The 26,703-nt window shown below is 42.4% G+C and overlaps 1 long non-coding RNA gene across 1 annotated transcript in view; it reads left to right on the top strand.

The window, feature by feature from the left end:
* Positions 1-4,438: 4,438 nt before the first annotated feature.
* Positions 4,439-26,703, top strand: part of LOC126267942 (uncharacterized) — a 44,529-nt gene continuing 22,264 nt past the window's right edge. The window contains exons 1-2 of the long non-coding RNA XR_007549051.1: positions 4,439-4,629; positions 18,660-18,699. This is a non-coding gene — a long non-coding RNA (uncharacterized LOC126267942). The remainder of the gene's footprint in view (positions 4,630-18,659; positions 18,700-26,703) is intronic.

The following is a 26,703-nucleotide window of genomic DNA, read 5'->3' as shown; positions in this document are numbered from 1 at the left end:
TACTGTTTTCGCCGTGTCTACAGTCAAATATGAAACCATCTGCATACAACTCATTCCACGCAACGAGGGGCGCAACCCAATGTAGAGTGTAAACGAGGCTTTACTGTTGATAGTAATTTTGTCTCCAAATTCCTCGCTGCTCCACAGTGTGCATAGTTGCGCGCCCTCTGACACCCAGGTGGTGCTCTACGCGGCCGCCGGGAAATTCAAAGTTGAACAGGTGGCCGTCGCAGAACAATACCATAACCATCACGGCACAGTTACTTTATAATGTAGAATTCATCCTTGACATGATCTCAACGAAGGCAAAGATGAGTGACAGTAATTAATCCCCTAGCTGTGCTGAAATAGAAATCAATCTCATTGTGGTGGCGGAAACAACTGGAATCGTAATAACTGAAAGAGGTTGCACTCCCTAACGAAAACGCCTGTCGGGCTCTATACAGACATTGGAAGTGAATTGTCTCCTCTTGCAACCAAAATTTACTGCAGATCACTTGAACAGCGAACTGCACCTAACGATTTGAAAATAGCGCTATAATAACCCATTCTGACATACGATAGGAAGCAGCAGAACAGATCCACCGTAGTCTGTAACATTATATACCAGTCACCTACATTTATAGCAAAATTTCAAAATATATTCGGAATTTAAATATACGGGTAATTTTCTGCTCAGAACAAAATGGCAACTCCATTCCACCCAACGTGGGTTTCAACTCGGTAACTCACTACTGGATGACACCATACCCTAAGAACCTTGAGCAAAGGCAACGCCGTAGATCATGTACTTCCAGTCTTTCAAAGCTTTTGATTACGATAATGTTTCCTAAAAAAATCCGTTTGTATCTAGCTAGATTGACAACCGGATTGAAAATTTCTTGACATGCAGAACACGAAACCTTATTCAGCATAGAATGTTTAAGCATAAAACATGGTCACCAGACTCTGACGAATGAAAGAAAAGGCGTTAAACAATACATGAAAATCAAAATGGCAAAAATTCCATCTGGAACTGTCATACCACAACCTCTGCTTCACTGATAAAGTAATGTTATAGGGTTGCCAAGTCCAAAAATAGAAAGACAGATTCGGGGTTATATTTAGCCGGACATTTTATCATAAAAGCCGAACTACCTATTTTAAATCGAAATGGAGCCATCTGAATAATATGAATCGTTTATTAATAAGCAATTACACTCAGTTTTTTGGGAAATAAACCTCAAATGTTCTTGAAGTAAAAGAGATCAGTAAACAGCCTTATAATATGGCAGCAAATAACTGCTCAGCGTCCTTCCTTGGCTAATACAATCGTGTGTTGAAACAAAGTATAAGTTCTTCATTAAACAACATAAACAAATATCTATTCTTCTACGACGCAAAACAAAGAGCTATTCAGTAGCTTTCGACATTTCAGGTAGACTTCTAAAGAACACGGGTAGGCTCAATGCGCGAGCACGTCAGATTGGGATGTACTGGCATTGATTGATCAGCGCATTATATTTTGACCCGCTAGCTCTGTGCATAGTGTGGTTGTAACATATGTTAACTCGTTCGGACTACGAAGAAAAGCATAGGACACAGACGTAAGAATAGCATTGGTTTATACACTCCTGGAAATTGAAATAAGAACACCGTGAATTCATTGTCCCAGGAAGGGGAAACTTTATTGACACATTCCTGGGGTCAGATACATCACATGATCACAATGACAGAACCACAGGCACATAGACACAGGCAACAGAGCATGCACAATGTCGGCACTAGTACAGTGTATATCCACCTTTCGCAGCAATGCGGGCTGCTATTCTCCCATGGAGACGATCGTAGAGATGCTGGATGTAGTCCTGTGGAACGGCTTGCCATGCCATTTCCACCTGGCGCCTCAGTTGGACCAGCGTTCGTGCTGGGCGTGCAGACCGCGTGAGACGACGCTTCATCCAGTCCCAAACATGCTCAATGGGGGACAGATCCGGAGATCTTGCTGGCCAGGGTAGTTGACTTACACCTTCTAGAGCACGTTGGGTGGCACGGGATACATGCGGACGTGCATTGTCCTGTTGGAACAGCAAGTTCCCTTGCCGGTCTAGGAATGGTAGAACGATGGGTTCGATGACGGTTTGGATGTACCGTGCACTATTCAGTGTCCCCTCGACGATCACCAGAGGTGAACGGCCAGTGTAGGAGATCGCTCCCCACACCATGATGCCGGGTGTTGGCCTGTGTTCCTCGGTCGTATGCAGTCCTGATTGTGGCGCTCACCTGCACGGCGCCAGACACGCATACGACCATCATCGGCACCAAGGCAGAAGCGACTCTCATCGCTGAAGACGACACGTCTCCATTCGTCCCTCCATTCACGCCTGTCGCGACACCACTGGAGGCCGGCTGCACGATGTTGGGGCGTGAGCGGAAGACGGCCTAACGGTGTGCGGGACCGTAGCCCAACTTCATGGAGACGGTTGCGAATGGTCCTCGCCGATACCCCAGCAGCAACAGTGTCCCTAATTTGCTGGGAAGTGGCGGTGCGGTCCCCTACGGCACTGCGTAGGATCCTACGGTCTTGGCGTGCATCCGTGCGTCGCTGCGCTCCGGTCCCAGGTCGACGGGCACGTGCACCTTCCGCCGACCACTGGCGACAACATCGATGTACTGTGGAGACCTCACGCCACACGTGTTGAGCAATTCGGCGGTACGTCCACCCGGCCTCCCGCGTGCCCACTATACGCCCTCGCTCAAAGTCCGTCAACTGCACATACGGTTCACGTCCACGCTGTCGCGGCATGCTACCAGTGTTAAAGACTGCGATGGAGCTCCGTATGCCACGGCAAACTGGCTGACAATGACGGCGGCGGTACACAAATGCTGCGCAGCTAGCGCCATTCGCCGGCCAACACCTCGGTTCCTGGTGTGCCCGCTGTGCCGTGCGTGTGATCATTGCTTGTACAGCCCTCTCGCAGTGTCCGGAGCAAGTATGGTGGGTCTGACACACCGGTGTCAATGTGTTCTTTTTTCCATTTCCAGGAGTGTATATCAATATATCCTTATGGTATATCTCCCTATACTTTATTCTCGCGCGTACGTAATTAGCCTTGTACGGGCCTTAATTGTGCTAAAAAAAGGGCGCGATTTGTATATTTGACCAGACATAGCCGGCTAATGTCGGATGCCTGACAAACTTATGTTGGTGGCACAAATAATGTAAGCCTATGCCCACAGTCTACACACACTTACGACACACTCAGGTGCAAAAGTTGTTGTCGTTTGACAGATCAAGCGACTGAAGTGCTCCAAGCGGCAAGAAAGCAGGGTGTCACATGTATCGTAAGGATAACGTTAGTTCTTAATTAGTTTCTGTGTAATTAACGACATAGTTGTTATATTTTTGCGTTCCATGCGTTAGTAAATTATCAAGAGATGTCAGTTATCATGGACTACATTTAAAAACAGCTGACTTACACTGATTCAGTGACATAAGCTACAGCTTGTTTGTGAAGAAATACTTTCGAACATATGTATATTTGCAGATTACTCCGCTGAAACCAAGAGAATACACACACTTCATCCACGAGAAGCATGTATTTCTCTTGCAGTTATCACAGGCATTATCCAGAACACTTAAAAAAAATGGAGTCTAATGATTCGCCTTTTCTTACATTTTACTCTATATTCTCATACACGAATATTTTTTGTGGTTCACAAGCTAATGTTTTGAAGATTGTTGCCGTTTGTGGCTCAGATTCAGAAGTATTTGGGGAATTGCTTGCTTCAGTGTTGGGGAACAGTTTACAGTTTTCGACGATTTATTATCACTTCTGTGTAGTTTCCCTCAAGCTACAGTTGTGGTGGCTTATTTACTACGTAAAATAACGTAGGTATTACATTCCATATAGGTTAACTACATTCCACATTCACTGATTTGGCTGAAAGTGTAGCGAATAAAACTCTTGTTTGTTGGGTCGATATGAGGTTTCTTTCTGCAAAAGGTCAGGTCTTCCGGCATTTACTAGCAATTTTTTGCTATCAAAGGAAAACGCTATTACTCAGTAAATGTCTGTACGTTACAAGCGATTTGTAAATAACCTGTCCTGTAATGTAGCGTGCCGTACCCCCCAGGGTCCTTAGGAAACCAGTTAATGACAAATATGGTGTCACTTTTTAGTTATTGTCTGTTTTTATGGCATTACATACAATTCGTATTGTAAAAAGTATGTTACAAATCAATAAATCGTTAGTATTTGCACTCATCAGATATTATATTCGGAAGTGTAGCTTTCTGGCCGCTTTGGGCGCTGCTATCGCTGTGGGGTAACAAAAACGAGACGGAGTTTCGCGACTGTTATGCTAGACTGTGTTTATACCCCTTCCTTTTATTTCCACCAAAATACAATAAAGATGTCATGCACTGAATGATAACTGTTCCGCAAGAACCGGCGGCTGCCGAACATCTGACTATCGCTACCATGGAATAAACACAGGGAAGGCAGATAGTATTTCGGACAGTTGGTCAAAATTTACCGGTCTTAATATCAGAAATTCACCAGTCAAAATTTACCAGTACTATTGATTTCAAAGGATCAATAAAAAGATTTATCAACTGAAGTAAATCAGATCACATATCGTCATGAGGTTTGTGAATAGTACAATAATTGTTTTAATACAGGTAGTGTTTCACTGACGTTGATGTTACGAAATTTTGACTAATGTGTGTGGTGGTACACATTTTGACGTTGCTGTAGTCTTTGAGCTTCCTGTTATTTCAGTTATACGACACGCACTGCCCATGGCGACAGTTATGAGCGTCATTCTTTGTCATATTATGTTCCACTGCATTGCAAGCAGTATGTAACAACGCAGTATTTTCTGCTGCGAATTTCAGCGCTAGGAAGATATCTTCGAGCACCTGTAAGGGTGGGGGCATCGAAATGCAATTGATTTAATTTTGTCCTGTAGGCAGATAATCTACGCAAAGTGATACAAAACATGCTCCTTGGCTCGCTGACAGTGACTGTTACTGTCTGTTATGTTAATTATTTTAAGGAGTAAAGCGTTAAATACGCTTTTTTGCTTACAGTCGGCAGTAAATCACAAGGCAAAGGAAACGTTTCCTCAGGAAACGTACTGATCTGTTACGGGCCAATAGCTGTGACAACTCAAAGAGACAAGCAATATGCCACACTGGTTAAGACAACGTGCCTGTAGTTTGATCCAAATTGTCGTTAAAGTGAAATTTTTCTCTCACGAGACCTGATAAGCAGTTTAAGGGGACATTTTAAATTTTTAGGACACAGTATAGGCGAAAAGCTTCATTCGATGCATGCAGTATCTAATGCAAAATCTGTATGCTAGTGTCTTTACTATGACGGTTTTTACTTGGGTGACAGTTCTTTAGCCCCTGTACAAAAAGTGAGTACTATTTTTGCTTTGAAGTGGACTGTAGACTATTTTAAAACTACTTGACAAATTAAAACCGTATGTCAGTCTGGAAAATGCTCTTTTCAGCTGAGTTTTTCCAGGCATGACTCACACCTGTCTTCTCAGCTTCAATTCCGCCAATACGTATCTCCAGCTTCCATAACTTGACAGGTGGGCATTTTGTGGAGAAATAGCTTAGATGAAGCCTATGGCTTGTCCTTTTCAGAACGATGTTACTTTGTAAGGAAGTTCCAAAACAACGCACGTTGCTGCAGGGTGAACAGTTCTTTCTGAAAATAATCCCTAAGTTATCGATAACTCATTTCCAGCTACAAACTCTGAAGTTTGGAGGTTGCCATAAGCTTTGAAGGCAAATAATGAATCGTTACTGCTGGGTTAGTTGGTAAGACCACTTCAGCTCCTTTTATCTTACAAGAGTTCTTTTTCAACTATTTAACTCCTTTTGCTGATTTGCGTTGCCTAATTGTATTAACCTTTTATTCTTACAATCAGCATTTGTTCAAGAAACTAATAGGTTTGTGATTACTCTCTTTTGGACTTCTCTACTCCATGCTGTGAAGATTGCACCCTTGGACACAGCAATATTGTCCATGTTGGCGCCCATGACATTTCATTTCGGAATGATTCGATGCTTTTCTCACCTACAGGGGAAGTGGGTAGCAATCTTCATAACTATTCCTTGAGGGTTTAATTAAGGTTCTTGGAAAGCAATCATACACAAACCTTCTTCAGCTTTCATTATCATATATTATGACAATTTGAATCCATAGCAGAAAATGAACATAACAAACTTGCAGTACTGTTTCTCAGTAGTGTAATCTGGCAGTAGAGCATCATTGTTCATGCTATTGTAGCTGCATTACTACTACAGTGTGAGTATTCCGTTGTGCTGATAAACTCACTGTTGAGCACCCTTAAGCAACAAGTATTTTATTCTTAACATTAAAGCTCCATATAAGTAACAATGTCTGCATTCTTCTGCTATCGTCAACTGATTTTGGTGAACTTGTAATGAGAAACTAAGTAGCACATTTTTAATTTCCCCGATACTTACCTGTAACTTTTAGGAGGAGTTCCATGTGTGTTATTTTCAGCGAGTTGCTTGTTCTTATATGTAACTGTGACATAGTCACTTTAAAGTTTCGTGTTTTGGAGTACTGCTGGTACTTTTGCTCCTTGGTATCAGTTGTGCATCTCTTGAAGCACTGTGTTACAGCCTGTTTCCACTTTCCTTCTTGACCTACTCTTCTTAGGATCATTACCTCATTGACATATTCCACATGCCCATGACTGTGTGATTGTCTTGTAGCTTTCTAGGAGCAGATCCACTATCCAACGCCAGAACACACGGTCACAAATGAATACTTGTGGGGATCCTTTGAAGATCTTTTTGTGTGTGTGTGTGTGTGTGTGTGTGTGTGTGTGTGTGTGTGTGTGTGTGTGTGTGTGTGTGTGTGTGTGTGTAAGTCTAGGGACTGATGACCTAAGCAGTTTGGTCCCTTAGGAATTCACACACATTTGAACGTAAGAAAACTTAGTAACAAAAGTAGCTTTCACATGGTGTGTCACTACCAAGTATCACAGCTCGATGTAATTTGGGCAGTATATAGAAATAATTGTTATGGTGTAGTACAAGAGGTAACTGAAAGAAATATGCAATGCAAAAACAGGAATAACACTTTCATTCAAAGAAAATAATTACACTAATTTCACCACAATTCATGATGGTCAACTGGACATTACAAAATGCAGGGCATTGTTCTTAATAGGGTACATGACCACCACAGATGCTCTGCTACATGCTCTTCCCATGCTGTCCACAATGTTGGTAAGGAGTTGTTATGTTGTTGAGAACTGCTGGATTGTTGCTTCATATGCAAGTGCTCCCCCACACGTCCCACATGTACTCAGTGGGTTTAAGTGGGGGGAACAAGCAAGCCAGTCCATTTGCTGAACATTCTTTTGTTCCAAGAGCTCCTCCATGTGTGCATTGATGCAGTCACATATTGTGAAGCTAGCTACTCTGAAAAGATGTGCATGGGGAAGGAGTACAGCGTCACAGTAACATTGACTATTGAGTGTACTGATCAAAGATTTGAAGGTCACTACACCCATGCAGCATTATGCCCCCCCATAGCATAAAACCTGGACCACCAAAACTACCATCTTTGGCACAAGTTCTTAGATGCATTACATACCCTCATATGACAAGATGTTGAAATATGTAATGCATGTAGGAACACTGTCGAGCATGGTTTGTAATGCATCAAGAACTGTCGAGCATGGTTTTTGGTGGTCCAGTTTTGTAGTGAGGAGGCATAATGCTGCATGGGTTACTGACCTTCAAATCTTTGAAGCAGTACACTCAATAGTCAATTACTGTGACCTGTAGCTCCTTCCCATGCAACATCTTTTTCAGAGATGCATTCTTAATCTAATGAATGTGTGACTGCATCAATGCAGCAGCAAGTGAGGAGCCGTTGGAACTGAGAAGAATGTTCAGGCAAAATGACTGGTCTACTTGTCTCCCCCACTTAAATCCATCTTGATACATGTGTGGATCGTTTGGGAGACACTCTTGCAGATAACCGCACTGGTGGAAAAATGGAACATCCTACCATAAGAATCTTTATAAACCCTGTGACCAGCATGCAAGCCCACGAAGGATCGTGCATTGTCACTCATGGTGTTCACATACCCTATTAAGAATCACCTCATGCCTTTCTGTAATGTCCAGGGGACCATCATGAATTAGATGACTTCAATGTAGTTATTGTCTTTGAATTAAAATGTCATTTCAGTTCATCTCATCATGCATTTCTTTCAGTTACTTTCTGAACTATATTATAGCAGTTCTTTCTGTGTGTGGTCTACGTTTCATTGAGCTATAGTAGTTGGCAGTGACATATCAAGCAAAAGCTATTTTTGTCCTTAAGTTTTGCACACCATTGTATTTACATGGGGCATTTCTTGGTAAATTGTTGCCTCATTTATTACATCCTACAATGACTCACCTTTCCTAAAAAGAGGACTGATTCCATATAGTAGTCTTTGCTCCTGCAGTCTGCTACATAGTATTTTACAGCACTTTCCCCAGCAGACATGTCAGCCTGTAGGACTCATGAACTCGAAGACCTTCTTCATCAATTGTCTTTAAAATAATAACTCTTTTCTTTTTCCATGTTGTTGGTATTCTGACCATTAGGGGGCATATATTGGCCACCTAAAGAGTTGTCAGGTGCATTTTGTCTGGTGTTTTGACATGTAATGCATTCAGGAACACTGTCAAGCTTGGTTCTTGAGGTGGTTCAGGTGTTATGTTGTGAGGAGGCATAATGTATAATAATTGCAAACAGTCAAATTATTTAGTATTTCATAGCAAAGTAATTCCTTCAGTTTGTGAGTTGTTGAATAAAAATACAAAAAATTGTAAAGTGATTTGGACTGACAGTACCACACTGATGTTAAATCTGTGGTATCTTGCCTTCAAATAGTGTAAATGAACTAGTTGATAGCCTGTGTCTTAATGTTGATTAATCTGCAAGTTTCTTCAAAAATCTCTTGATCTGTCAGTGCCCATCTATCTCTTCTGACAAGAAGAATTCCATCACTTTCAGGATGTTCCCTTCCGACAGTTGTATCTATTTGGTATGAACTATCCAGTGTGTACATATATCTTATGGAAAAGTACGAAGTATCTCTGGAACTAAAATTCAACCATAAGCTTCTACATTCTCCCTTAGTGGCTGTGGAGTGTGAATACGCTTATTACATTCAATAAATGTTAAGATATTCTGGGGAGTCACAAGCTGTATGTGTGATATCTATCAGGCAGTCAAGATGCACTTGGATAATTCTATTTCCACTGCCATAATGTACAAAAAAGACTTCCTTGGTTTGTTCAAAAACAGCTGCAGTTGTGGCAATGTTTAGTACCAAACTCTTGGGTTCCCCTCCATTTAGCATTGAGGAAATATCTGTTTATTACCAGTTGACAAACTCAGGTCTGCGTTGATAGAGGAATCAAACTGTTTCCAAAAAGGAGTCCATTGCTCAATGTCAGCAGAAAATGACCCTGACTTGATCAATGGCAATCAAACACCATTACTGCGCAACTGTGGAGGAACCCCAGAATTTGTTCTGTCACCTATGGCATCTGAACATGTTAACATTTACCCTCGAAGCTATATTTCTTCAGAATCATGCACTTCAGAGTTTTTATAGTCTTCACATGCTAAGACATTGGCTTCACATTCTCTGTTATCAAGTCAGTCTTGGATAGTGTTGTCCAAGATCATTCAACTAGCCAAAGTTTCCTGCAGTTGATTGCTGTCTCATTTTTGGGCGTGGTCTCATCAAATCATTTTATTTGATCAATGAAGTGTGTACTGATGGAATACTGTGTTTGTTGCTTAGGTTTTAACTTAGATAGACACTCAGTTGTTTCAAGACTTGTGCTCCTGATAAGTCATAATTGTAGGATTGCTAACGGGTGATCAGGTGATAGTACTTGGCAGTTGTTAATATTAAACTTTCTTGCTCGTGATTAGCTATGTGGTTGTTATGTAGCTGAATTATTGTTCTACGCTATACTCAAATATGATTCCAACAGCTAGGACATGGACAGTAAGCTCATACATTTCAGTAATGAATGTAAATAAGGTGAAGGTCACACTTTGTAATGACTCAGCTGGAAGCACGGATTTCACTTGTTGTCACCCAGAATCTGTGTGTGAGCCCTCATGAAGAGTGGTAGACATCACAGAGATTCCAAAAGTCTCCACTCATGTCAACTTCCCAGCTTTCAGCAACAGAAATTGTGTGGGAACAATTGCAAAGTGTTTTAACTGCAAGTAACATATGACTTCATGTGCACAGACTCTACAGATATACGTAATGGAAGTTATGTAACACCTGTAATTAGCAAAGCAGAGGTACAATACAATTCAGAAACATCATTTAGTATTTTATCACACAAAACAGTACTGAACTGACCAGTACCCCTGATAATATTATGAAATGTAAGGTTAAGATTGTGGGAGTGGGTCGGGGGAGGGGGGTAAGAATTCAATGCGTGTTCAATGAAGTTTAATTTTAAACCTAGAGAAACAGTATGTGATTGCTTATCACATCTTAATTCAAATGACACAGGAGGGCAGTGCTGTAATACAGAATATAATCATAGGATTTCTGTAGTATTATGCTGTGAAATGAAAATGTGGCAAATGATTGAACATCTTTAGATAAAAATAATGGAAATATGGTTTCTTAGATCAAATACAACACAAAGTCAACTCAATATAATGACACTTCAAAGCCTCTGTATGTATAAATGCCTAATATTTGTCAAAGAAAATATACAGAAATTTACTCCAAGAATGAATGTACATTTGTATAGTAGTAGTAGTAGTAGTAGTAGTAGTAGTAGTAGTAGTAGTTTATTCATCCAGAGACAATGTACATTGCATGAATTTCGTCAAAAAATACATAGTATATATATACACACACATATAGGGTGAACAATACTGTACAAAATACAGATGTGCATAGTTGACCACACTGAAATAGCATGTACAACTTTGATTATTTACATTGATGTATGAGAAAGACTTTTTACATGGAATACACAGTTGATATTATAGTACCAGGAACAACTACATGTTAGACATACCACTTTAAAAACTGTCTTTCATACAGTTTTCACAAACACCTAAGTCTGAAGATATACAATGAACTGCCACAATCAGTAAAAATCCTTGCTCTTAATAAATTGAAAATAGTGTTAGAGGCATGGCTTAAAAATAATGTACATTGTTCATTTGAAAAATACCTTCAAAATAATCTGAAGTATGTGTACAGGATAATTCCATGATTATGTTATAAACTTTCAGGGATCACGAAGAAGAGTAAATGTACCAATTTGAAGTAAGGGACCCTTGTCCAGAAATGACCAAGTCAGCAATTATAAACAAAATCATTCTGGTGCCTATGACAGTGGAATACATCTACTGAAATCATTGTTACTAAGATTGTAGGTTAGGCAACTTTCAGAGGTGATAGCATGGACCAAAACAAGAAAAAATGTAGAGTGAACATAGGCTGTAAAATACATATCTAAAGAGCTGTGAACACTTATTCATATTTGATGCTATGAAACACATTTCTCCTACTGCGAGCTCTACAGTTTCCATATTTTTGGGGGAGATAGTATGGACATAACAGGAGAAATGTGTCCAATAAATATGGACTCTAAACTGCATACTGTAAGAGCTATGACCACTTGTTTGTCTTCAACACTGTGAAACACATCTTCTACTGAATAAGTGCCCATGGATCTTCAGGTCCTTTTCTTCTCTCTCTCTCTCTCTCTCTCTCTCTCTCTCTCTCTCTCTCTCTCTCTCTCTCTCTCTCTCTCACTCTCTCTCTCTGTCTGTCTCTCTTTCTTCTTCTTCTTCTTCTTCTTCCTGTTCTACTCTCTCTCTCTGTCTCTCTCTTTATTTTTTTCCTTTTTTTTTCCAACCACATGGAAACCAAAGAGTTTACATTAGAAGAGATGTGTTTCATATTATCAAAGATGCACAAGTGTTCACTGCCTCTTAAGGTATGCATGTTAGAGTCCATGTTTACTAGATTTTTTTTCTTGCTTTGATTCATACTGCCACCTCTGAAAGTTCCTACCCTACAATCTTTGCAACAACAGTATCAGTACATCTATTCCATTGTCTGAGATAACTGTACAATTTTTGATTACAACAAGGGTCCCTTACCTCAAATTCATACATTTACCTTTCTCCTTCATCCCTGAAACATTGTAACTTCATCATGAACTTACCCGTACAGGAGGAAAAACCCTAATTGCTGGTAAATAAAAGTATCATTGGTTTGTACTTATTCAAATCGTATGTGTAATCATAATATACTTATTCATTCGTGCAAAATACAGTTATATCATATACAGCATCCCCCAGGAGTAATTCCCCCAGGAGTAATTGCCAGTATCCAAGGATTTGATAGGAACAATAATTTGAAGCAAGGAAGTCTGGTAACATGGACTCTAAAATGTTTACTTGGGAGCTATGAGCACTTCTTTATCTTCAGTACTGTGAAACTAATCTCTTGTATTGCAAGCTCTTTGTTTTCCATATTTTGGGAGTAGTAGTATTGTTAAAAACAAGAAAAACTTGTTTAGTAAACTTGGTCCCTAAAATGCATACCTTGAAATCAATAAGCTCTTCTTCAGTAGAAGAAACACGTTTTGCATAGCTCTTAAGATATGCACTTTTGGGTTCATGTTTGTGAGTCATTTTTTTCATGTTTAGGTCCATAGTAGCACCTCTAAAATATGGAAGACAAAGAGCCTGACTTTTTTGCTTTAAATGATTCTTCCAGTCATGTCCCTGAATATTGACCATTCCTCTTGAGACACTCATAGTGTGAAACTGGAAGAAAGTGTGCACATTTCTGTAATTAATAAGTAAATAGATGAAGGAAGAGATGGTGTATTCATTCATATATAACCATCTAATTATGTAATGAACATAATAGAGGGAAACATTCCACGTGGGAAAAATATATCCAAAAACAAAGACGATGTAACTTTCCAAATGAAAACATTGGTTTGTTGATAGAGACACTAACAAACACAAACAAACACACAAAATTCAAGCTTTCGCAACCCGCGGTTGCTTCATCAGGAAAGAGGGAAGGAGAGGGAAAGACGAAAGGATGTGGGTTTTAAGGGAGAGGTTAAGGAGTCACTCCAATCCCAGGAGCGGAAAGACTTATGTTAGGGGGAAAAAGGGACCGGTATACACTTGCGCGCGCGCGCGCTCTCGCGCACACACACACACACACACACACACACACACACACACACACACACACACACACACACACACACACACACTCACACTCATATCCATCTGCACATATACAGTCACCCCCCCCTCCCCCCTCCACAAAACGAATTTTTGAACGGACCCGGGTCGGGTCCCCTCATGTCCCATGGAGTCAGCGCCTGTGAACCCATCCAGTGCCTCAGAGGAAAAAGGGAATATATCATTTTCAGTTGTTAAACGACTTCTAAAGCCGAACTGTACATTTGATAGCAAATCATGTGATATAAAATGATCAATTATCCTTACAGACACGGCCTTTTCAATAACTTTAGCAAACACTGATGGCATAGAAATAGGTCTAAAATTGTCTAGATTATCCCTTTCTCCCTTTTTATAAAGTGGCTTTACTACTGAGTACTTTAACCGTTCAAGAAACTTACCATTGCTAAAGGAAAAATTACAAATATGACTAAATACAGGGCTAACATTTGCCACACAATACTTTAATTTTCTGCTAGGCACTCCATAATATCCATGAGAATCCTTAGTCTTCAGTGATTTAATTATTGACTCAATCTCCCCCTTGTCTCTATCACAAGGAGTATTTCAGACAAATCTCGGAAGGCGTTTGCCAAGAGAATTACATGATTCCCTGTAGAATTCACCAGCAATGCTCAGAAAATGATTGTTAAATACTGTACATATATCTGGTTTATCAGCAACAGAAATATTTTTGCTACGAACTGACTTTACTTTGTTGACCTTGTGCTGCTGACCAGACACTTCCTTCACAACTGATAATATGGTTTTAATTTTATCCTGTGAATTACCTATTCCATTTGCATTCCACATACTCGTTGCCTCCTAATATCATTTTTAGGCACCTTACAGTACTATTTGTAATGGGCTACTGTAGTTTGATTCTAACATGTTGATATACACACATCAAAAATGCTTTGCATCACCTCAGCTCTGAGAGTTCTGGAACCTGAACAGAAAACTGAAATAGAGATCAACATAAACATCATTTCCACCCTTTTTATTGCTCATGAAAACCACACATTGCATGTTGTACCAACATACAGCGAGACCTTCAGAGGTGGTGGTCCAGATTGCTGTACACACCAGTACCTCTGATACCCAGTAGCACGTCCTCTTGCATTGATGCATGCCTGTATTCATCACAGCATACTATCCACAAGTTCATCAAGGCACTGTTGGTTCAGATTGTCCCACTCCTCAATGGTGATTCAGTATAGATCCCTCAGAGTGGTTGGTGAGTCATGTTGTCCACAAACAGCCTTTTTCAATGTATCCCAGGCATGTTTAATAGGGTTCATGTCTGTAGAACATTCTGGCCACTCTAGTTGAGCACTGTTGTTCAAATGGTTTGAATGGCTCTGAGCACTATGGGACGTAACATCTGAGGTCATCAGTCCTCTAGAATTTAGAATATCTTAAACCTAACTAATGTAAGGACATCACACACATGCATGCCCGAGGCAGGATTCAAACATGTGACCATAGTGAGCACTGTTGTTATCCTGAAAGAAATCATTCACAAGGTGTGCATCCATGAAGATGAATGCCTCGCCAATATGCTGCTGATGTGGTTGCACTATCGATCTGAGGATGGCATTCGTGTATCATACAGCCATTACGGTGCCTTCCATGACCACCAACAGCAAATGTTGGCCCCCACATAATGTCACCCCAAAACGGCAGGGAACCGCCACCTTGCTGCACTCGCTGGACAGCATGTCTAAGGTGTTCAGCCTGACTGGTAGCATCAAAAGACATCTCTGATAATTGTGTAGTTGAAGGCATATGCGATACTCATCATTGAAGAGAATGTGATGCCAATCCTGAGTGGGAGTTAGGCCCATCTGTACCGTGCTGCATGGTGTTGTGGTTGCAAAGACCGACCTCGCCATGGATGTCAGGAGTGAAGTTGCGCATCATGCAGCCTATTGCACACAGTTTGAGAACACACGACGCCCTGTGGCTGCATGAAAAGCATTATTCAACATGGTGACACTGCTGTCAGGTTTCCTCCGAGACACAATCCATAGGTAGCAGTCATCAACTGCAGTAGTTGCCCTTGGGCGGCCTGAGTGACGAATGTCATCGACAGTTCTGTCTCTGTGTATCTCCTCCATGACCGAACAACGTCGCTTTGGTTCACACCAAGATGCCTGGACACTTCCTTTATTGAGAGCCCTTTCTGGCACAAAGTAACAATGCGGACATGATTGAACCGTGGTATTGACCATATATGCATGGTTGAACTACAGAAAGCATGAATGTGTACCAAGTTCCTGGTGGAATGCCTGGAACTGATTGACTGTTGGACCCCCCTGTCTAATAGGTGCTGCTCATGCATTGTTGTTTATATGTTTTGGTGAGTTTAGTGACATCTCTGAACAGCCAGAGGGACTGTGTCTGTGATACAATATCCACAGTCAACGTCTATCTTAAGGAATTCTGGGAACTAGGTTGATGCAAATTTCTTTTGATGCGTGTAATTCCCACTTTGTTTTACATGATATTCTTATCTCACTAGTCAGTTACCTCACTAGTCAGCTATCCAGGCTTCCTTTTACTGCTAGTACCCTCTTTAGAATGTTCTAATGGAAAGCAACTCTTGCTGTTGGATTAACTTTCATACATTTTTTGTAATTGTATGTGACATTTGTTTGAGCACAAAAGCCTCTTAGTGTTAATTTTTTTGCATCATGGTCTGAAAGGCCAGTCACCCTTTTACTAACAGAATGCTCATCTAGCAATGAAGAATGAATAAAAAATATTGTCTATGGCTGTGATACTGTTCCCCTGCACCCCAGCTGGAAAAAAACACAGTCTGCATCAGATCATATTAATTTAAGAGATCTACCAACATCCTTTTTCTTGCACCATCATATACAAAATTTATATTCCAGTCTCCACATATAATTAATTTCTGGGACTTCCTATAAAGTGAATCAAGAACCTGTCAGGTTTCCTCCGAGCCACAAATGCTCTGAAGTCAGAGTTAGGAGACCTATAAACAACAGCAATTAGAAGTTTAGTTTCACTAAATTCAACTGCCCTTGCACAACTATCAAATATCTGTACAGTGTAGTGCCATGATACATCTATGGACTCAAACAGATTACTGTGTTTTACGTACATGGTCACTCCCCCACTCCACAAGGAACTCCTTGAAAAACAGTCAGCTAATCTGTATCCTGGTAAAGGAAGCTCCAATATACGAATAATTTCAGAGTCAACATCTATAAGCACTTCACTAACTTTATCTCCAATATCTCTTAATTTTGATGAAATATGCTAATTGCTTCTCTACTTGGAAATATGGCATCATCAGAAGGTGATATCCTAGTCAGAGGGACTTTCTTTAAGCAGGTATGCCTATTAGCTGACTTCAGTCTATAAATAGGTGCAGCTCTAACACCAACTACTACAGGAATTTTTCCATGAGTAATCCCACCACCACTCATTACACTGTCACCTATAAGCTTTGCCAACCTCCCCTTCCCATACCTATTGAGGTGCAGACTATGCCTTGTGAAACCTGATGTACTGATAGATCAACTGGCACCACTGAAATGTGGCCCATGCCGTCTGCCAACAGTGTCTTCTCCAGCCTCACATTAACATGCCCAACAACTGCATTAAGATAATGCTGATCATGATGCTGGAACAGTTGCACGAATTGCACATTAGTGCCACCAGTTTGAGCAGCTATCTTTATCAGGTCACCACCAACATCATATTCCCCGTCCCTATCATGACTGTTCCCTGCTCCACCCACTAGCACTATCTGATCCTCCTTTGTGAAATTTCTACGTAACTCCCCTATGCGTCAGTCACCTGAGCCAACCCTGCACTAGGCTTCACAATGCTGGTGATGTGGTACTCACTCCCCAACACTTCCTGCAACTGCTGATTCACATTTCTACTGTGCAAACTACCTATCAGCAGAACCCTCATCTTTCTGTTAGACTTTGCAATTGACCTAGGCCTCATAACTGCTGAGGACTGGTACATGTTCCCTACACCTACAGCTACAAGAGGCTCCTCTCCACTCAACTCTGACGGTTGGTCAAATCCATTGCTATATGCAAAATATAACTGTCTGAATACCTCCTCCTCCTAGCTGCCTTCTTGCCAGCTGCCAGTTCCCATTTCCCAGCACCCTTCACCCTCCTCAACCTATCTAATTCCTCCTATGCGTGTTGTAATTGCACCTGAAGGGCACAGATCTTATGCTCCTACTCCTTTATCAACTTATTTCTACTACAGATTCTGCATTTCCAGGAGATAATCTTGCTAGAATGCCCCCCCCCCCCCTTCTCCCCCTCCTGATAATACTTTCAACAATTCCCATACTGTAACCCGCCACTCACAAACCTACGACAGAGCCCACACTTCTCACTCACGGTAAAATTTTACAGTTACTGAAAAAAAACTATACGTCTATGTTACCTAAGTTCAGGTACACTAGTAGAACTATTTACAGAACTAACAGTAGCGGTCTTGAAATTATCTCTCTACTAAGAAAGCAACTACATGCATTAATATTACTGAACCACAACTAATATCTATACCAACAAAACTTCACAGAATTAGTAGCTAAAATAAAAAATTCAAGCGGCCACTGGAACACTCTATGAAGTTAAAACACTGAATGAAAATTTTACTGAAATATTTCACTAGAAACAATAAGAAATGTCAGGTGAAAACTAAAGCACAAAATTTACTAAACAACTTAAATGCACAGAAAACTCTAAAAAACACAGTGAATGTTTCCAAATGTTTACTAAATCATTATTTTGCCACAAACAGCGCAAAACACTGCTAAAAACTATTAAATTTAATAAACGAATAACAGTGCGCAAATAGCTTTGTCAGTACTTAGCTTTATAACCGCTACAGCTGCAATTGCACACCACAAAATGTAAACACATATCAATGGCCACATGAAAACACAATCTGCAGAATTCTGAAGCAATGAGGGGAAATGAAAAGCTGCAGAAAATATATAAATAAAAAATGACACGTGGCTATGGCTTCCTGTTGGGTAGACCATTTGCCTGGTGCAAATCATTCGAGTTGACACCACTGCAGCGACTTGCGTGTCGATGGGGGTGAAATGATGATGATAAGGACAACACAACACTCAGTCCCTGAGTGGAGAAAATCTCCGACCCAGCCGGGAGTCGAACCTGGGCCATTAGGTACGACATACCATCGCGCTGACCATTCAGCTACCAGGGGCAGACAGAAAATATATTATTTGTTCTTTTAACAACGCTACTAGTTGTACTATCATCATCATCATCATCATCATCATCACATTAATATTACTCATTGTGTCTGTTGCAGTTGTTGTGGACCATGTCGCCCCTGCCCACCATGTCAAGTGGTAAGTATGATTCACTAACTGATGATTTTTTTTCTAATTACCAATAGTAAATCTGCCAAATATGTTTGATATTACTAAAATAGTTACAAATCAGTGCAATGTTCAGATGATGCTATAGTAAGGAAACAAAAATATGCTGTAGTTCAGAGAAAAGTAACTGAGGAATGTGAAAGTTGTTTCCCTGTCTGAAAACAGATGCTACTAAAACAATATAAAATGTGAAATTTAAATGGTTTGTTTGGCTTGGCATCTGAGTTAGCCATGCGTATGACCAATAATACAGAAATCTGCACCTCCAATCTTGCTAGTCATAAGACTCCTCTGGCAGGAATCATAACATTCCAGACAGGTGTACAAGGAGATTGCATTTACATTAAGTCTTGAAAATATTATGACATTACAAACATAGAATAATTACATGTTAAATAAGCCATATGTTTACTATATCTGTGTGTCCTAATGGACAGTCAATTGAGATGAAATAAACATATTGGCTAATTGCTCATGTAACCAACATGTTTTGCCATGAAGACTATTTCTTGCTGCATTTTCAGATTATGTATATTTCCACTGTTTGCTGCATTGTAGATTAATAGTCTTGAATAAATTAAAAATGTTTCTCATTAACCTTTATTGTATAAACTAAATGAGTTTAATAGGAAGTGAATAGATTAATTATTATCAATTGAAGTAATTGTTCCAATGAACAACTCTATAAACAGTTTCCTAACAGCATGTAACACTGTCTTCCACCATGAAGATAATAACCGTTGGCTATGGCATTGCCAAAACATGAGACTGGAAATGTTGAGGAGTCATTTTGTCATTTTGATCCACATGGAGTAACCATTGGTGACCCACAGAGACTGGACATAGTAGGATCCAAAGCAAATGTCTCTTTTACTATATCCCCATGTCTTTATTATAACTGAAGTCAGGTGACTCTTGGATCCAAATGACTAGCCTCAGTGAACCATTCTGATACAGTTTGAGATGGAGAGCGTGTTGTTGAATGTATTGATCTCTAGGAGGGCAGTCTATGTACTTATATGACTGCAGATACACTAGAGGTCCATTTCATACCAGCAAACTATGTCACGTTTGAGACTACTACCAGTTGAGTAGCCCAGATGCAAAAGCCGCTAAGTGCATGATAAGTGAGACTGAGATAATCATGAAAAACTTATCCCTTCCAAATTATTAAAAACTTAAAGACTTCATTTCTTTTTAAAAAATATAAGTAAGAAATAATTAATTAGTTTTTATTAATAGCTGGAATCTGTGATTATGTTTTACACATTAAAATCTTAAATGACATATTGACTTAGTGGTTTTTGCACCCGTTTTGTGCAGTTGGCAGGTTTTGCAAACATATAAATTACGAAGCAAATATTCAGTTCCAAAACCTGCTATTCAATGACATGTTTGGAATGACAGAAAGATGGAAATTAATTATTGCAACCATAAACAGAGTATGTTTTGCTTCAAAGGAAAGTCTGAAAATTCTGCAAAACTGGCATATAAAAACACGAAATTGGCATTATTTCACCAGGAAAAGTGACTTATTTAATGTAAAAAAGAGAATGAAAGTGGATTTTCAACATTAGGTTCTTTTGCAAAATAGATCATCATGGTTTCAATATCATAAGGTATTGTAGAATACAAAATAAGCTCCAAATTGCATCTTAGTGAAACGTTGATAAAATTTTAGAAAATGAAAAAATTGGCAGAAAGTTGCATCATAGTTAAAACAGTGACAAAAACTTTTAGAAAATGAATAGGCTGAAAATTCCTTTTAAGTGACATCGACCTCAACATTGTCCATCAACTCAAAATTGCTTCTGGCTTCTTCCTTGTTCTGAGGGTTGGCAGCCGTGAAAGGAACTCTAGTAGTGCCTTCCTGCTCACTGACTACATTGGTGTAGAATTTGAATGTGTCATTGGTCATCCTGTTTTCACCAAAATGGAGCTTCAAAAGCTTTTTGATGTCTCTGAGTTTGACTTCTGAAAATTTTGCACCTGCTGTGATTGGAGTTGGGTCGTTTGCTTTGTTGTTTTTGTTGTGATAGTGCCACGACATTTAACAGTGCCGCCACGACAGTACGCACAAACGGCGATAGAGGCGCTCCGCAAATCAGATGAGCGCGGGAGCGCCACCTAGCTACGAACGGCACCGGCCGCATGTCACGGCACAGCAGTCGTATACGAGAGACTGAGTTGTAATCATGTGATCAGCTATTGTTTCTAAGAGAGAGTGTGAAAATCCACGCAATTATTGTGATTAAAGGTTATAACACTTTTTGGCGACGAGGATGGGATATTTTCACCGCGTTGTGGATTTGCGTGTTCGTGACGGGGCAGACATGGAACAGCTTATGCAAGCGCTCATTGAACAACAAACACAGCTGACGGCAGCGATTCAGGCGTTGTCGACGTCGCTTACTCATCGTCTGTCTTCCTCTTCTCCGCCTCCATTCCCTCCTTACGACGAGGCCGCTGAAGACTGGGAGAATTATGAGAAGCGTTTGCGGCAACACTTCTTGGCTTTCGGCGTTGTCGACGCTCCTATGTGTAAGTCGTTATTTCTATCTTGGATTTCCCCTCGGGTCTATCAGCTGCTATCTCAGTTAGCCCCTCTGCGGGAACCAGCCTCCCTGTCCTTCCAAGAAATGTGTGACTTATTGTCTGCCTATTATCGAACAAACACCCACGTCGTTGCCGCCCGCGTGGCGTTCTACCGGTGTCGTAAACAGCCCCATCAATCTTACCGGGCTTGGGCGGCGGAACTACACGGCCTGAATAGGAAATGTCAGTTTGTCACGGACACTCATCACGAGTCTTATGCTGATTCAATGGTTAGGGATGCTATTCTACGGCTTGCTCCTGATAAAGAAGTTCGGCAACGTGCCCTACAACTGCCAAACCCGTCGTTGTCGGAAGTTCTAAGCATCGCTCAATCCTTTGAAGTGTCTCACGCTGCTGGCGCGCAAATAGACGCGTGGTGTGATGTAGGCGCTGTACAGTCAACTCTCGACAAGGACAATTTGCCTGTTGCACAGGAGAACGAAGATGTGGCGGCGGTTCACTCGCGTAAACAACGTCGCGTTGGGCCGCAACGCTCGCAGCGAAACCAGCAACCACAGAAGCCGGTTCGTTCCGCGCTTCCTTCTTGCCCCCGTTGTTTCGTACAGCACGACAGGGCAGCGTGTCCAAAACGTTGGGCCACGTGTAATTCATGTAGGAAAAAAGGCCACATTGCTTCTGTGTGTCAGTCCCATAAAGTTCCTGTCGACGAGGACGAGGCGTCGGACATGGATGTTCACTGTGTGCTTTCTCAAACAAATAAGTTGTTTGTTACTGTTCGTGTTATGAATAAAGACATCCGCATGCAAGTGGACACTGGCTCTGCAGTAACTCTCATTAATTCTCGCACGTATTTGGCGTTGGGCTCCCCTCCTTTGTCTCCAGTTACGCGCAATCTGAGGACTTATAATCAGCAGAAAATTCCTATCATGGGCCAGTTTGATGCTTCCACTGCCTACAAGTCTGTTGTTCGGCCCCTCACGTTTTATGTGGTGGATCATGCGGGCACTGAAAACCTGTTCGGTTATGATGCTTTCCAGTTGTTTGGGTTCTCCATTGATGATGATGTGCACCTCATATCTGAGGACATTCCGTATCAACAGCTTGATGGATTGTGTTGTGAATTTTCGTCCGTGTTCTCTGCTGGTCTGGGTTGTGCCAAGGATTTTGCAGCCCACATTACTCTTAAACCTACGGCTCGCCCTAAGTTTTTCCGGGCACGCCCTATTCCAGTGGCGTTGCGTGCACCTGTCAAGGCTGAGCTAGACAGGTTAACAGCTTCAGGGATTCTCCTTCCGGTTACCTCCAGCGAATGGGCATCGCCGATCGTGGTGGTTTCTAAACCAAACGGGAGTCTGCGATTGTGTGGTGACTTTAAAGCCACTGTCAACGCTCAGAGCGTCATTGACACTTATCCTCTTCCTCGTCCTGAGGAGTTGTTTACCAAGCTCGCTGGGGGCCAGTTCTTTTCCAAACTTGACTTATCGGAGGCGTACCATCAGTTGCCGTTGGACGCTCCTTCCAAGGAATTTCTCGTTATCAACACTCCTTGTGGGTTGTATCAGTACCAGCGATTACCATTTGGCGTCGCTAGCGCACCGGCCATTTTTCAGCGGTTTTTGGAACAGCTCACGGCTTCCGTTCCCAGCTGCATAAACTATCTGGATGACATTGTTGTCACGGGAGCCTCCACTGCGGAGCACCTTCGTAATTTACGTTCACTGTTTCGGGTTTTGCATTCGGCTGGGTTGAGGTGCAATCTGGACAAGTCACAGTTCTTCCAACCCTCCATTGAGTATCTTGGTTTCCAGTTGTCCCGTGAGGGCATACGCCCTCTCCGTGAGCACGTTGCGGCCATTAACGCTCTACCCCGGCCGTCTACGGTCAAAGAACTTCAGGCGTTTCTAGGCAAGATTGCTTATTATCACAAATTCATTCCATCCGCAGCAGCGGTAGCTTATCCTCTGCATCAGCTGTTACGCAAAAACGTCCCCTTCTGTTGGTCCGACGGGTGTGAGCAGGCTTTTGTCCGCCTGAAGGCTCATTTGCAGTCGGCGCCTTGTCTTGCCACATTCCGTCCGGGTCAGCACTTGGTTCTGGCGACTGACGCGTCACAGTATGGCCTAGGGGCTGTTCTCGCCCATCGGTATGAGGATGGGTCGGAACGACCCATTGCCTATGCTTCCAAGACCCTCAACGAGGCGCAACGGCGTTACTCTCAAATCGAAAAGGAGGCGCTCGCTATCATTTATGCTCTAAAAAAGTTCAGCGTTTTTTTGTATGGTTCTAAGTTTCACCTCATCACCGACCACAAACCGCTGGTCTCTCTGTTCAGCCCCTCGGCGTCACTTCCGGATAAGGCAGCTCACCGCCTGCAACGTTGGGCCTTATACTTGTCTCGTTTTCATTATGAGATTCACTATCGCCCCACGGCCCAGCACGCAAACGCGGATGCATTGTCGCGATTGCCGATGGGCCCCGACCCTGTTTTCGATCGCGATGAACTCCTCTGTTTCCACATTGATGAGGAAGAACGTCGTGCAGTCGAGGGCTTTCCACTTACAGGTTCGCAGGTCGCGTCAGCTACTGCGCGGGACCCGGTCCTGCGTCGGGTGATCGGTCTTGTTCAACGAGGTTGGCCAGACAGGACCGGGGGCCGGGCATCGGATCCCCTTCGCAACTACCATGCCTTGCGCCTTCGCCTGTCTGTTCGTGATGGTGTTGTTCTTCTGGCCACGGATTGCGCATCTCCACGGGTCGTGGTGCCAGCCTCTCTTCGCAAAGATGTTCTCAAACTGTTGCACGGAGGCCATTGGGGTATTTCTCGGACTAAGTCCCTGGCCCGCAGGCACGTTTATTGGCCCGGCATTGATTCGGACATCGCCCATATGGTTGCTGCATGTGGCCAGTGTGCTCAACAACTGGCGGCACCTCGTACAATGCCCTCTCCGTGGCCTGATCCAGCTCAGCCATGGGAACGGGTGCACGCCGACTTTGCTGGCCCCTTCCTCGGTACTTATTGGCTACTGTTGATTGACGCCTTCTCGAAGTTTCCATTTGTTGTTAGATGTCCGTCGCCCACCACTGCGGCGACGACGCTGGCTTTGTCCAAAATCTTTGCGCTAGAAGGTCTTCCATCCACGATCGTCACGGACAATGGCCCTCAGTTCTCTTCGCAGGCCTTCCGTGATTTTTGTACTGGACAAGGGATTCATCATGTTACCGCACCTCCCTTCCATCCGCAATCGAATGGGGAGGTCGAGCGCCTTGTCCGCACTTTCAAATGCCAGATGAAAAAATTCCTTAGTGATTTTTCCACAGATGACGCCCTGCTGCAATTTCTGAGTTCTTATCGCTTCACGCCTCTGGGTGATCGCAGCCCTGCTGAACTCTTGCATGGCCGCCAACCGCGCACTCTACTGCACCTGCTTCACCCTGTCAGGCCTTGTACTGTGTCCCCTAGTGCGGGAAAATACTCAGTGGGCGCCGACGTGTGGGCACGAGGGTATGGATCTCGCCCTAAATGGATTCCAGGGGTGGTCAAGGCTCTTCGCGGCCGCCGGCTTTGTGAAATCCGTACGGGCGACGGCACGGTTGTTCGCCATTATGACCAGATGCGCCCACGAGTGGTGGCCACGCCTGTGCCACCGCCCCATCCTTCGCCTCCACCAGCTCGAGACGCCAGTCCTGTCGCTGCTGCCGATCTACCGTCCGTGTTGATGCAGCCGCCGTCGCTGCCGCTTCCAAGTACTCCGGAACCGGCCCCAGTCGCGACGCCGCCTTCTTCGGGACCCATCTCGCTGGAGCACACTCCCAGGTCAATGACACCTATGGATGCTGCTCCGGAGTTTTCACCCATCATCTCATCCAGGAGGCACGTTCCTCGTACGAGCTTCCGTCCTGGACATTTTCGACCATACTCCCGTGTCTCTGCGCGGGATCTCCTCGGGGCCTCACAAGAGGCCATGGATGTCTCTGCGCTGTCCATATCTCCAAGGAAGTGAGTGTTTACTTTTTTCAAGGGGGGAAAAGTGTTGTGATAGTGCCACGACATTTAACAGTGCCGCCACGACAGTACGCACAAACGGCGATAGAGGCGCTCCGCAAATCAGATGAGCGCGGGAGCGCCACCTAGCTACGAACGGCACCGGCCGCATGTCACGGCACAGCAGTCGTATACGAGAGACTGAGTTGTAATCATGTGATCAGCTATTGTTTCTAAGAGAGAGTGTGAAAATCCACGCAATTATTGTGATTAAAGGTTATAACAGTTTTTCTCCTCTTCAGGATGCTCTTTCCCTCTCTAGCTCCAAAATTGTTGTAGGGCTCTCCACAAACTAGACAAATCTTCTTGTTTTTGCTTTTTGTGAACACAATTTTTTTGGCTTTTTGAATCTGGAAATGCTTCCACTGAGCCTCCCACATATCCTTTCCAACCTTGAATAGGACATTAATTTTGTCAAAGACATACTACTGTTGAAAATTTCTCAATATTGTGAGTGAATACAGATGGGTCTCCAATTATGATTGGCTTGTAAAGTTGTCTTTCAAGGTTACCAAAAATCCTGTCAGGTAGCATGAATGAGTGGCTCACTATTGGGAACCACAGTTCTGTTTCTTCTAGATTGTCAGGGGCATTGAGAAGAAACCAGTGACATAGCATTCTGATCATCATCCCATCTTTATTCTGACTCTCACATCCATCAGAAAGCAACCAAAGTTTTTCCACTCCTTCAAAGTTTAGGTGAATGTCTGTGGTGAACCATTGATGCTGTTTGATTTAATCCTTTGGCATATTCATGTTCCAACCCAATGTACAAAATCACCTTGTCGGTGGTCTGGGAGGATTCCAGGATGCCCTGGCAGAGTGTGAAGCTGTAAAGGTACGTTTGATGGGAATAATAGACCACTTGGCCTGCACCTTTGGTAGTATTACATTCTTTTGATAATTGTAGCTGAGAGTTATTTCACCCTCATTATTTTTTTTTCAGCTTTGCGCAGAACACATCAGCTTTTGTTTTGTGGACTTTGAGCTGGGTATGCTCACTCTCCTTCTTGGCACTTCATTTTTCCTCTTCTTCCAGGGATGTGCATGTCAAGCAAGTATCAACATATGGGGCACCAAAGCCAATATTGAAATCTTGGCAAAAATGCTCTTTTACTAACAGTATTTGACAACATTTTCATGGTTCTCTTCACAATGCATGATCCACTTCTTTATTATGCTCTGTTTGCTACTGAAGTAGACTCTCTGGGTGTTGGTTCCATGTGAGTGGTGACATTCTAAGGTGGTGAACTTCTTAATGTGATTTTTCACCATCTTTTTTTTTCACTTTCTACCAAAAAAATATTGCTCTGCCACTCTTGGGTTCTTTTCTGGTAAAAAATTTGGTGAATTTTTCTTATGTTTTGCAGAGTAAG

Source organism: Schistocerca gregaria, chromosome 4 (genome assembly GCF_023897955.1).
Source record: "Schistocerca gregaria isolate iqSchGreg1 chromosome 4, iqSchGreg1.2, whole genome shotgun sequence".
Taxonomy (NCBI): domain Eukaryota; kingdom Metazoa; phylum Arthropoda; class Insecta; order Orthoptera; family Acrididae; genus Schistocerca; species Schistocerca gregaria.
This window is presented reverse-complemented; position numbering and strand designations above follow the sequence as displayed.